The sequence below is a fragment of the Cervus elaphus genome, chromosome 18 (assembly GCF_910594005.1).
Source record: "Cervus elaphus chromosome 18, mCerEla1.1, whole genome shotgun sequence".
Classification (NCBI taxonomy): domain Eukaryota; kingdom Metazoa; phylum Chordata; class Mammalia; order Artiodactyla; family Cervidae; genus Cervus; species Cervus elaphus.
In genome coordinates, this window is record NC_057832.1 from 97,934,927 (window position 1) to 97,943,538 (window position 8,612).

Sequence of the window (8,612 nt, forward strand, 5' to 3'; positions counted from 1 at the left end):
AAAATGAAATGCCATAATTTCTAAAAGTAAAATAAGCTGCATCCACATGATAGTGTTTGTCATACAACTAATAAAATATTTTTCTAATATTTTCATGCTAAGTCTCTTCAGTCCTATCCAATTCTTTGCAACCCAAGGGACTGTATCCCACAAAGCTCCTCTGTCCATGGGATTCTCTAGGCAAGAATACTGGAGTGGGTTGCCATGCCCTCCTCCAGGGGATCTTCCTGACCCAGGGAGGGAATCTGCATTTCCTGCAGCTCTGGCACTGCAGGTGATTCTTTACCACTGAGCCACAGAGGACTATGCTTACATAAAACAATAGAAAAAGGTTTTTAAATATGACCCTTAACAGTGGAATTTTGATTTTATTTAACACTAGAGATCTTTGGTAAAATTTAAGATGAAATATTTTAACTTAGGAGATCTTTAATAAGCAAATTTATCATGGTCTTAAAAATGAATATACAATTTAAAATTTTCAAAAACATGAGAAGGCGTTACTTCAGGTATGTGAAAGTTAGAAATGTTTGCTGACCAGATGTGAATTAAAGATGTTTATATTTCAAAGTGGTCATCACTAGAGAGTCCTCAAAATTGTTTGCTAATAGACTAAGTTTTAAATATTCTGAAATATTAGAATTATAGACAAAATTGGAATTTGCGTACGAGTAAAACATATTGAACACATTGAATCATAGAATTTTAAAGATGAAGCCATGGAAATTATCCTGGCTTTATAGATAGAAAACTGAAACCCAGAGAGGTTAACTGGTTTTCTGAAGGTCACATAGTAACAGAACTGAGTCTAGAACCTAGATCATTCCCTTTATAAAATAATATTATTATCTGACATGTTTTGAGTGATTAATGTTTTAGGCTCAGGCATGAAGTCATTTAATTATATCAACAATCCAATGACATTTTGTTATCCTGCATTCTTCAGGGGGAGAAACTGAGGCACAGAATGGTTCAGTTCAGTTGCTCAGTGATGTTGGACTCTTTTCGACTCCGTGGACTGCAGCATACCAGGCTTCCCTGTCCATGACCAACTCCCGGAGTTTACTCAAACTCATGTCCATCGAGTGGATGATGCTATCCAACCACCTCATCCTCTGTTGTCCGTTTCTCCTCCCACTTTCAATCTTGCGCAACATCAGGCTCTTTTCAAATGAGTCACTTCTTCACACTGAATCAGGTGGTCAAAGGATTGGAGTTTCAGCTTCAACATTAGTCCTTCCAATGAATATTATTCAGGACTGATTTCCTTTAGGATGGACTGGTTGGATCTCCTTGCAGTCCAAGGGACTCTCAAGAGTCTTCTCCAACACCACAGTTCAAAATCATCAATTCTTCAGCATTCAGCCTTCTTTGTGGTCCAACTCTCACATCCATACATGACCACTGGAAAAATCATAGCCTTGACTAGACGGACCTTTGTTGGCAAAGTAATGTCTCTGCTTTTTTTTTTTTTCATTTATTTTTATTAGTTGGAGGCTAATTACAATATTGTAGTGCTTTTGCCATACATTGACATGAATCAGCCATGGAGTTACATGTGTTCCCCATCCCAATCCCCCCTCCCACCTCCCTCTCCACCCGATCCCTCTGGGTCTTCCCAGTGCACCAGCCCTGAGCACTTGTCTCATGCATCCAACCTGGGCTGGAGATCTGTTTCACCCTTGATAGTATACTTGTTTCAATGCTATTCTCTCAGAACATCCCACCCTTGCCTTCTCCCACAGAGTCCCAAAGTATGTTCTGTACATCTGTGTCTCTTTTTCTGTTTTGCATATAGGGTTATTGTTATCATCTTTTAAAATTCCATATATATGTGTTAGTATACTGTATTGGTCTTTATCTTTCTGGCTTACTTCACTCTGTATAATGGTCTCCAGTTTCATCCATCTTATTAGAACTGATTCAAATGAATTCTTTTTAATGGCTGAGTAATATTCCATTGTGTATATGTACCATAGCTTCCTTATCCATTCGTCTGCTGATGGGGCATCTAGGTTGCTTCCATGTCCTGGCAATTGTAAATAGAGCTGAGATGAACATTGGGGTGCACATGACTCTTTCAGATCTAGTTTCCTCAGTGTGTATGCCCAGGTGTGGGATTGCTGGGTCATATGGCAGTTCTATTTCCAGTTTTTTTAAGGAATCTCCACACTGTTCTCCATAGTGGCTGTACTAGTTTGCATTCCCACCAACAGTGTAAGAGGGTTCCCTTTTCTCCACACCCTTTCCGGCATTTGTTGCTTGTAGACTTTTGGATAGCAGCCATCCTGACTGGCTTGTAATGGTACCTCATTGTGGTTTTGATTTGCTTGTCTCTGATTTTAATATGCTGTCTAGGTTGGTCATAGCTTTTCTTTTAAGGAGCAAGCATCTTTTAATTTCATGGCTACAGTCACCATCTGCAGTGATTTTGGAGCCCCCAAAAATTAAGTCTGTCACTGTTTGCATTGTTTCTCCATCTATTTGCCATGAAGTGATGGGACCGGATGCCATGATCTTAGTTTTCTGAATATTGAGCTTAAGCCAAGTTTTTCACTCTCCTCTTTCACTTTCATCAAGAGGCTCTTTAGTTCTCCTTCACTCTCTGCCATAAGGGTGGTATCATCTGTATATCTGAGGTTTTTTATATTTCTCCCAGCAATCTTGATTCCAGCTTGTACTTTATCCAGCCCAGCATTTCGCATGATGTACTCTGCATATAAGTTAAATAAGCAGGGTGACAATATACAGCCTTGATGTACTCCTGTCCCAATTTTGGAACCAGTCTGTTGTTCCATGTCCAGTTCTAACTATTGCTTCTTGACCTGCATACAGATTTCTCAGGAGGCAGGTCAGGTGGTCTGGTATTCCCATCTCTTTCAGGATTTTCCACAGTTTATTGTGATCCACACAGTCAAAGGCTTTTGCATAGTCAATAAAGCAGTAGTAGATGTTTTTCTGGAACTTTCTTGGTTTTCTCATGATCCAACAGATGTTGGCAATTTGATCCCTGGTTCCTCTACCTTCTCTAAATCCGGCTTGAACACCTGGAAGTTCACGGTTCACATACTGTTGAAGCCTGGCTTGGAGGATTTTGAGCATTACTTTGCTAGCATGTGAAGTGAGTGCAATTGTGCGGTAGTTTCAACATTCTTTAGCATTGCCTTTCTTTGGGACTGGAATGAAAACTTTTCCTTTTCCAGAATGGTTAGGTAACTCATCAGGGTTACAGCTGAAAGGCAGCTGAACCAGCATTCTAACCCAAAGGGTGTGGCTCTGAAACTTATGACCTTAGCCATTGTGTTCTATTGGCTATATTGTGTTGCCTACACTGTACTGTAGCTGTTTTGGATCACATCAAATGTGAAAGATGAGCGAGTAGATCCTGTCATTTGTGAGAGGTATTAAAATGCCATGTGTAAGCTCTTGAAGTGGGAATGGAATTGCTAGAATCACAAGAATTTAATTGAATTTCACAAAAAGACTTTGAACATCACCTAGAATTTCACCCTACCTAAAAACACTATGCACAAACCATCACAGAAAAATCATTTGTCTCACTTTCGTTGTTCACTGCAGCAACCTAGGTGACACATCATTACAGCTTTAAGGAACTTTTTGATAGTCAAAGTCTGGAAGTGCATATTTAGTGATTAACATATCACCCTCAAGGCTGGAGAATACACACACACATATATACATACACAAGGCTGGAGACTACACACACACACACACACACACACACACACACATCCCTATATACATACACAAGGCTGGAGAATATACACACACACGCACACACACACACACCTATATACATACACAAGGCTGGAGAATACACACACACACACATCCCTATATACATACACAAGGCTGGAGAATACACACACACACACGCACACACACATGCATGCATATACACATATATTATTGCAGCATAGCAAACCACCCTAGAATCAGTGCCCTAAAGTCATTTTAGTCTGGCCTTGTCTGGGATCATCACGTAGCTGCTACAGGCATCTGGCAGCTTGAATGGGTGCTCTCATGGCTGGCAGCTGGTGTTGACTATTGGCTGGACCTCTCTCTCCCCTTGTAGACTTTCCTCCTCAATATTATCCTGGGCTTTTTCATATCATGGCAGCATGCCAAGCAAATAGAGTGGGAACTGAAAGAATTTGACATCACTTCCACCACATTCTATTGGTAAAACAAAGTCAGAAGGACCAGCACATATTCAGAAATTGGGAAGATAAATTTCCCTTCTTTTTAAAAATTTTTAAATTGAAGTGTAGTTGACTTACAGTGTTGTGCCAATCTCTGCTGTACACCAAAGTGACTCAGTTTTATGTATGTATGTGTGTGTATATATATATATATATACACACACATATATATTCTTTAATATTCTCTTCCATTGTGTTTTATTCCAAGAGATTGGATATAGTTCCCTGTGCTATACTGTCGGATCTTGTTCATCCATTCTGAATGTAATGCTGTAGTTTGCATTTGCCAACCCCAGATTCCCAGTCCCTCTTCCTCCCTTCCTCTTTCTTGGTGACAAGTCTGATCACTGTGTCTGTGAGTTTGTTTCTATTTTGTGAATAGGTTCATTGGTGCCATATTTTAAATTTCTCTTCTTGATGGGAGGAGTAGCCAAGTCACATTTCAAAGGGATATGCATATAGGAATGGAAGGAATTATTGTGATGATCTTTGCATGAAGTCTATCACAATATATAATTATTTCAAGAATAATACTAACTAATTAAAGCTGTTGGGTTGCTTTCTTTTTTTTTAATGATTGGTAATGCCTTTAAGAACAGCAGAACAAGGAAATACTAGTCAGACAAATTCTTTAAACTGACTAAGTGGGTCAGTTTGCTGGCACTGTATAGATACGTTGGTGATCCCTTAACTTTTTTTCATAATTTTGTTTCTTTCTTTAAGATTTTCCCATCCGTTCTAAACAGATCTCTCTAAAACACAGTATGAACACCTAACAAGTAGAAGCAATTATAGGACATATATATTCAGGTCCAGATTTTGCTAGCTTTGATTATGATGTGGCATTTTACAACACAAATTCATAACTTTTTAAAATCAAATTATGGGCCAAAATAGAGGCTGAAAGTTTAGAAAGGGTCATAGAAAAATTGATTTTGAAGGACAAATATTAAACTGTTGACCTATTATCAATTACAGAACTTAACGCCTAAGGACTGTGCAAGCAACAGAATACAAAAATAAATAAATAAATAAAAATAAATAATGCTTTTCCTAAAATGTTTATTTTAAGGGACACTAGGTTGTAACCTGGGTTGCTGCCCTGGAGATATGTTGCCTGCTAGGACCCCTGACTTAGACTTAGAGTTTCCATTCCTGATGCCAAAGGCACACTTAGGTCTTGCTGGCCAGGTGGTACAGTGCATGCAGCATGCTGCCATGTGGGCACCATACCATGCCTTACAGGTCTTCCATTCAAATGCATTTCAGATAGCATTTAGATGAATTCCACTTTTAAAAAAATACTTGTTAAAAAAATAATTTTAAAAAATACTTGTTATAATGGAGTTTGTTCATAAATTAGTCTGTGCTATAAGAATAGCTGGGCTTTCCAGGTGACACTAGTGGTAAAGAACCCACCTGCCAATGCCAGAGACATAAGAGATGTGGATTTGATCCCTGGGTCAGGAAGATCCCCTGGAGGAGGGCATGGCAATCCACTCCAGTATTCTTGTCTGGAGAATCCCATGAACACAAGAACCTGGAGGGTTACAGTCTGACAAGCAGAGTCAGACATGACTGAAGCATATATTCATATAATAGCACGTATGCATATAATAATAGCTAAAGATGATTTTGTCACTTATTGAATTCAGAGAAAGTGCTAAGTGCTTTTGAGTTTTTTTTTCACTGAACCCTTACTAAGATCCTAGGTTAGATGTTATCCCATTTTACAAATTAAGAAGCAGATAATTTATGTTTAATCTTAGATTTGAACCTAGGACTGAGTCCATGTCCTATGCTTCAAGTTACATATATTCTGATTATTCCTAAAATTTTTATCTCCAGTTCAGTCCTGTCCCTGAAGCATCTAAGCTCTAACTACCCACGAAACCCACAATCTGAATTTCCCCAAACGTCTCAAAATTAGCAGGGCCCAAACTGAACTTCTCTTCTCACAAAACCTGTTCTTCCAAATTTTAATCAACAGTGTTGCTATCTATTCAGGCTATCAAGGCGGAGGCCTTGGAGCTAGAGAGGAACACATGCAAAGATGCAAAGTAATGCAGGTTACCTGTGTACAGGTTTCTCAGCTCTGTTAACCCCAACATGCAACCTGACACCATGGACAACTGGTTTACTTCAGAAAGGTTTAGGAAATAGTGACCTCTCTCCATGGGCACCATCAATCTTCAAGTCCAAACTCTCACCTCTGAGCCAGTGCAATAACTACCTCCATGGTCTCCCTACCACCATCTCTCCCTCTCTCCATTATTCCACACTATCAACAAAATTACAGTTTTAAAAATATTAATAATATTATTTCCTAATTTAAAATCTCTGTAGACTGCTCATTTTCTACATGAAGAAGCCAAATCTCAATGAAAAGTAGAAAAACCGTGTGTCAAGAGTTGGAAAAATTGGGTATACTAGCAGTTGAACTAGATAGGGAGGGAGTGTGGAACATGAGAGAATTTTAGAGAGAGATGATTAGAAGTGTATATATGGCAATATATCCATTAGCTAAAGCAACTATTAGGGACTTCCCTGGTGGCACAGTGGATAAGAGTCCTCCTGCCAATGCAGGGGACTCAGGTTTGATCCCTGGTCCAGGAGGATACTGCTGAGCAACTAAGTCCATGCATCACAACTACTGAAGCCCAAGCTCTAGAGACCACAAGCCACAACTACTGAGCCTGTATCCCACAACTACTGAAGCTTGCATATCCTGGAGCCTGCATGCCACAACCAGTGAAGCTTGCTTGCCTAGAGCCTGTGCTCCACGACAACAGAACCCACTGCAATGAGAAGCCCATGCACTGCAACAAAGAATAGCCCCTGCAACTAGAGAAAGCCCACACACAGCAGTGAAGACCCAAACAACCAAAAGTAAATAAATTTTAAATTGTAAATTTAAAAATTTTTTTTAGTAAAACAGTTATTAAATAATAGAATAGTGGTTTGCTGAGAGGGTTGGGAAGTGTACTGGGAGGGTGATGATTTTGGGGTTCCTGACCATTTTATCAATTTTTACCACATAATCATTACAAGGTATATTTGCTTTGTAATAATTCAGCAAGCTGATAGTTATGTTTTATGCACTTCTGTAAACAAGTATTATATTTCACTATAAAAAATATTTTTTAAAGCAGCTGACCTAGGTTTTAATGCTTCTGAATTATATCTGGTATCAATTAAAAATGAGTATTGAATTTAGAAAGATGGTAACAATAACCCTATATGCAAGACAGCAAAAGAGACACAGATATATAGAACAGTCTTTTGGACTCTGTGGGAGAAGGCCAGGGTGGGATGATTTGAGAGAATAGCATTGAAATATGTATATTATCATATGTGAAATGGATCGCCAGTCCAGGTTCCATGCACGAGACAGGGTGCTCTGGGCTGGTGCACTGGGATGACCCAGAGGGATGGGATGGCGGGGGGGGGGGTTCAGGATGGGGAACACATGTACACCCATGGAGGATTCAAGCCGATACAATATTGTAAAGTAATTAGCCTCCAATTAAAATAAATAAATTTATATTAAAAAATAAAATAAAATTTTTGGAAACACACACACAAAAAAAAGAGTATTGAACTTTTCAAGGCTTTGTTGCCTTTGCACGTGTTACTCCTCACACCTGGAAATAAATATCCTGTCCACCTGGAAAACTCCTACTCATCCTTTAAGACTCGCTTTAGATATCACTTCTGAGAAACTACTTCCCACAGACAAATGACAGCTCCATTTTCCTGCACCTGTAATAAGTCATTCTAATTAAATGACTGACTCTCCCATTAGTCTGAATCCACCAAGAAACACAGCAAAACATTCCTCATTGTTTTGCCATCACCTAGTCCACTTCCTGGCACATAATAGACAACCATTAAAAGTTACTAGATGGGCTTGAGTGAATGAATTCTGATTTCCATTGGGCTAAAGAAAAACAATGTTCAGTCTTTGCAATAAACATCATAAGAAAAAGTTTAGTGGGAAAAATCAATCTTAGTGGGTTGGGAAAAATTAGCTTTAGCCCTTGGCCTAATAGGACACTCATTTTCAACGTAGAGCACAACCATCTTGGTGGTGGAGGTTTAGTCGCTAAGTTGAATCCAACTCTTGTGACCCCATGGACTGTAGCCTACCAAGCTCCTCTGTCCATGGAATTTCCCAGGCAAGAATACTGCAGTGGGTTGCCATTTCCTTATCCAGCGGATCTTCCCAAACCCGGGATCAAACCTGGGTCTCTTGCATTGCAGGCAGATTCTTCACCAACCGAGCCACCAAGGAAGCCCAGAGAGCAACCATACAAGGACAATTAAAGGAACCCTATCGCATAGAATTAGTAATACTATAGAATATATGCCATAGTTGGACACTTGAAA